This window comes from Nylanderia fulva, unplaced genomic scaffold (genome assembly GCF_048542155.1).
Source record: "Nylanderia fulva isolate GAGA-0341 unplaced genomic scaffold, ASM4854215v1 Scaffold16, whole genome shotgun sequence".
Taxonomy (NCBI): domain Eukaryota; kingdom Metazoa; phylum Arthropoda; class Insecta; order Hymenoptera; family Formicidae; genus Nylanderia; species Nylanderia fulva.
The window spans coordinates 2077831-2084367 of NW_028189835.1; positions in this window are offsets into that span (position 1 = coordinate 2077831).

Genomic DNA, 6537 nt, shown 5'->3' on the forward strand with positions numbered 1-6537 from the left:
CATCCTTATTCTAATGTACAAAATGAAAATAGACACGATCAATGAACATATTTTCTGTCTTTCACTAACTTTCTCACTTTATACATGATTATGTGGCTACGTGACAAATATGTAATAAGAAAGTAGAATAAGAAATGAAATTCTAGTTTATATGTATATATAAAGGTACAAGTGTTCATAATGGAAGAAGATCGAATAAAAGATTGAAAAATAAAGGAGTTCGACTATCACGAGTGTGAGCACACATGTATGTTATTTTTTTATATGGATGTTTTAACGATTATAAACGTTTAAATTTTAGAATGTGTAAAAACAAAGACTATGAATACGTTAGATTTTGTATATAGGATTTTGGTTGCACTTTTCATGATATCGATAAAAATATATTCTATCAGTCATATAAAAATGAAACTTATTCCAACGCTAATAATGCTTGTTAAATGATGAAACAACTTATATACAAACTATATTTCTATTCAAAATCTTAAATATTTTAGATAGACATCTTCATATGTATAATATAGTATAAATGAAGAAAATGCGAGATTTTTCATGTGAATAATTGTGATGATTACATTTGTGATTTTACAGATAAAAATTTATAAAAAAAATATATATTAATATATTATCTTTCGTCAACTAAATATAAAAATATATAATATATAAATACAAAAATCCCTCTTATTACTATTATTTTCTACATGTGATGTATATGTATGTACGTGTATGTGTGTGTTGTGCATGTACAGTTTTTCGTTAACAGAAAGATTTTTTTGTTTTCTCGGAGAGTTATTTCCTTTATTTCTCGAGCCTTATTTAATTATTTATCTATAGCAGCATTTAAATTTTACTATTGAAAGACAATTGATAAAAGATAAACAAGTTCGGTATTATAACAGAAAGTAGCCGTCTTGAACTTTTTATTAATGAGAAAAAATACTGTTCACACATGCAAACGTGCATAAACAGAAATATCGCAACCTACGATTTTAATTTTAATGGAGGGAAAATGAAGAAAAGAAGAAAAAAAAGAAAGCAAGGTATTTTATTTGACCGATTCACCGCTTTTGATGCAAAATCGTTCATAGACATAAATTACAAAAATAATATAATATATTATATAATCTCGCATTTTCTTCGCTTTCATAAGTTGAGTTGTCTGTCTATAATATAATGAGAACCTTTTAATATCGCAATATATATAATTAAAAATTTACTTATATTGTACATTTTTGTTTCTGCAGCGTATACATATGTAAAATGACAAAAAGAGAAATGTGTTAGTAATTACATATCATTATCTTGAAAATAATGTGTTATTTTGTAATACTCCATAACAATACATGAATAAAGGAGTTTGAAAAAATTTTGCAAACATTTTTGTCGCAGGTATATAATACTTCAATGGAAAAGAATGACCAAAAAATTTTTAAATAGTTTATTGAAATTTTCTAAAACGAGAGAAGCAGAGAAAAAAGACAGCTTAGTATTTAAGCAACACTTATAATAACTATATACGTAAGTAATGAAAAATATTAACTTTTACTAATGTGCAATGATTTATAATTTAAAATTAAATATTGGGAAATAATTTGAATAATATATATATGAAACTTTATTTCTTTTATATTTCGAATTAATAAATATATTTTTTAAATATAAGAACTCAAATGTATATACACATATATTATAACAGATTAATGTACATATTAATAACGATCCTTTCGCGTATAATTTTTTTAATTAACATTTTTTGGTCAATTTAAAATTAAATTATATTCTTATAAATTTTCGTAAAATTGAGATAAGATAATAATAATAATTTTTGTCAATTAAAAAAGGAATTTTCTTTAAACTTATAATAAGAGAAATCAATAAATTATATACAATATTTTAATTTGAAATTCAAAATTAATTCAATTTAATTAATATATTTTTCCGTTAATATAATTTTAATTGAAATTCGCTATACACACATAACTGTGTAAAAGAAAAAGAATATAAAAGAAATAATTGAAAAGAATGAATAAAATTTTCCATTTTAATATTACCAAACCGGCACGCATTTTTAATGAGAACATAGAAAGTTGACACTGAACGATTTCCAAAGAAATAATAAGTTCCCCCGTTCTTTCGAGAACTGTTCCTTTAACTAATATAACAGAGTATCTGGGCGGAGCATCTCATCGTCACTGGCTGCCGCCGCTGCAGAGCAAAAAGGAAATATTCATATTTCAAAGGAAGGCCCGTCACATATCATACATACCGTCGTTATGTATGTCTGCTATGTATTATATATATATACATATATATATATGTCTGCAATATTACGAAAATATTTACTGTTGTAATGCCTCCAATGTTATCAGAAATATTTTATAACATAGAGTACCCTCCATATAAGTTTGGAAACACCTTACATTTGACAGTTAAACAATCGTATGGCAGCGATCTGTGTAGATTTGTTGTATCAAGAAATCGTAAAATATTTTAATGACATTTTTATTTATGACAGATCGCTACCATGTGATTGTTCAACTGTCAAATGTAAAGTGTTTCCAAACTTGTGAAGAGTACTGTATGCAATAAATAACAAATGTCCATTTATAAGACTGTTTTTTGTTCTCACGATTAATAATATTTCAAATAATATACTGATAACAAACATTCCATTAAATTTATATTCTTGCATGTTACGAATTTCTTTAGAGAATTTTTCTCTTAAATTAAGAGAATTCTTTCGACAGATCTGTGCAGATTTTTTGTATCAATAAATCATAAAATAAACGTAAAATATTTAAATGACATTTTTATTTATGACAGATCGCTACCATGCGATTGTTCAACTGTCAAATGTAAAGTGTTTCCAAACTTGTGAAGGGTACTGTATGCAATAAATAACAAATGTCCATTTATAAGACTGTTTTTTGTTCTCACGATTAATAATATTTCAAATAATATACTGATAACAAACATTCCATTAAATTTATATTCTTGCATGTTACGAATTTCTTTAGAGAATTTTTCTCTTAAATTAAGAGAATCCTTTCGACAGATCTGTGCAGATTTTTTGTATCAATAAATCATAAAATAAACGTAAAATATTTAAATGACATTTTTATTTATGACAGATCGCTGCCATGCGATTCTTTAACTGTAAAATAAAGGGTGTTTACAAACTTATAGATGGTACTGTATATGTTGTAACAAGAAAACTCTTATAATATTGTTTTATTTCATTTTAATTGCATAGTATAAGTTAAAGATTCACACATTCTTAATAATATATAAATCATCAGTGTATTGACTGCATATTGAAGAGAAAGCAGCGTTATAACATTTTATTTTTCGTCTCTTTAATATTATTTCATCTTTCAACGCGAATACATATACATATTTGTATATGTAATATCACTCATCATCTAATGTCATTACTTTTAAATATATATATAATTGCATTTGTCAGAAAATAAAATTAAAAAAAAGTTGCTAACGTTGAATAGTCGCTGTCTTATGATATCTGTTGCAAAATGCAAATCTCCGTGTCAAAAATCATCATAATTCAACGTTTAGTGAACAGACATTTTCTGTAAGGGTAAAATTTGTTTTCTCTCAAAATGCATTAGAGAATATGACAACACGAAAATCTTTTGCTCGACGTCTTCAGGAATTACGAAGGTTTAATTCTGCCGGAGCAAGAATTTTCTCCGCTGCTCCTTTATTCCTAATTCGACGGCGAAACTATTTATTTCTGTCATGTTTAAGCTGAAAGACACCTTTAATTCTGATTTGGTTAGTCAAATGTGAAGAAACGTTTCGCAAGTAAGAATCTTCGCATCTTCGACACTCTTGCCATAATTTTTCAGCTACAACAAATGTACCTCAACATTTTTACTTTAAAATTATATTATTAGTATCTCATCTCAGTTTTACGAAAAATGAGAAAAATTTAATTTAAAACATCATATACTTCTTCATTCAAATAAAAATATGATGACTAGATAGATATCTCTATGAAATCTTTACTAAATAAATTGGAAATAATATAAAGATATAAATTAAATCCCAACTAAATTTTTCGAAAGTTTTTTTCTAAAAAATTCTTTTATAAGTAGACAACTAAGAGAATTGCTTTCATTAAATACTACAAGATAATATAAAAATTTTGAAATTGATGAACCGTAAAATTATTATTGAAAAGCACTGCAATTTAGAATTTCAGAAGACAACTTTTTTGTAATTGTATTATTCAATAGAAAATTACTGTTTTATTCATAATAGCTTATATCTTTATACACATATGATTCTTCTTCATTAATTTAAATTACTTTTAATTGTTTCATTAAATAGAATGGAATATTATATTTTTTATTCATGTAATAACACAAATACATTGTTGAGATAATATACCTATGATAATATAAGATTGTTAAAAATTATTTAAATTAAAAATTTATTAATATGTTTTAATTTTCAAAAACAATTTTTCCAAGAACAAAAAATGTTCATGTTTTATTTTTAAATCATTTTCACACAAAAATTATTTTCATCTCGATTGTATCATAATTTCGGACGCATCATATACATCTATATTTTGACAAAAATATAATAATGTTCAATAAATTTATGCAAAATAATTAATAAATTATATGTCAACGTTTGTATTATACCTATATATACATAATTATAAAAATTATAATTTATTTTTAATTCAAGTTTTATTTAAATATAACTTTCTTCTTTATATAATTACTAGTTTTCCAAATTCACCACATTTCTGTCTTTATACAGATTGTCCAATAATCGTTCCATCTATTATATGCAAGTTAGAATTAATATAGGAAAGTTATTACCGTTTCGTGATTTTTGCAATAATTAAAAAGAAATTAATTAAAACCGATCATCTCATCGAGAAGAGAGTTCATTCAAGGGTCTACTTATGTGCTAATTTCTTATTAATTATTATGAAAATCACAAAACGATACAGGACTTTTCTGCTCGACTAAACCCACTCTATTTACACATGAGAGAATGGAGCGATTATTAAACACGAATAGTATCTAAATAAAATTACATAGATCTGGATGAAACTTTGACGTCACCTTATCTTTATATAGATAATAAAAATATGTATTATCTATATCTGCATATATCTTAGATGAAAAAAATATTATCTTTATTAAATTATCTAGAATAATTTTTAGATAATTTTGGTTTAGAATCATAGCACATAAAAATACTTCATTTTTTTTAACTGTGCTCATATAAGCGCAGTCTTAAAAATGATCTGGATGAGTCGCCATATAATTTTATCTTTTATCTCTAGATATATTTAAAACAAAATCATCTTCATCTTATCTAAGATGAATTTGCATACTTTTCTCTCATATCTTTATCTAGCTAATTTTCAAATCATGTAAACACAACACTGAACACGAATACGCTGTAATCTGGTAGAAAGAAATGATAATTCACAAAGTTATGTTTCAATAGTATATTGTGTATCAAGTGCGGAAAGTTGACAATTGGTCACGAGTGCGGGGGATAAACGCACGAGCCGAAGGCAAGTTCGACCACCTTACACGAGTGAACAATTGTTAATCCGCATATGATACACATACTATTTTGTATTACAAGTGCAGGCAAAGTGGCTTTGTGCGCGTTTTCTGTGCGCGAGGTGGCCGATTGCACGCCGCCATCTTGCGACGGCACGGTGCGGGAATAGTCGCGTTTAAAGTCATTGTCCACGGCTGAAGCCGTGGACAATGACTTTGAACGCGGCTTAGCCGTAGGCAATGGCTTTGAATGCGGCTTATTCACTCACCGCGTTGCCGCTAGATGGCGGCGTGGGAAATCGGCCGCTTTCCGCACAGAAAACACGTACACAAAGTGCCACTTTGCCTGCACGTGTAATACAAAATATTTTTTAAAACGGTATATTAGACGAAAAATAATAATTTTGATGAGGTGTATATTTGGAAACGTTTAATTACGCTGTTCTCCATCGCACCCTTATTATTGTAGTGTTTTCTTCGAGGTCGCACATACGCAGCTCCGCCAACAGTTTCTACAAGCACGCGTGCTATCACACATCGGTTCCACGAGCCAAGTACTTAGCGCCAAGCAAAATGTGAATGCAGATCAGGTGGATACACTTGAAGAGGCGTAACTATGGTTGCTCACGTTCCACTGCTGTCGCCAATAGTCCATGCAGATGTGACTCCGCCTCTGAAGCCATGGCCAACCTCCTTCCCCAATCCTTCCCTGCGATCGTTTAATTATGCATTCAGTCGAGCGTGCGCATAAGTGTTTATGCGCGAACGTGTAAATAAATGTGCATCACGCACGTAAGAATGCGACGAGACCGACTGCATTTTATATGCGTTTTATTATCCACCAATCGGCTGCTTAACCAGCCTCCTCGAATTATAGTTCCATCTCGGTTTTCTGCACCTTGTTTTGTTTTTTTTGTTCAAATTTTCTCTTTCCCTTAATACTTCATACGTGATGTTACGGATGGAGTATGAAGGAGTGAGT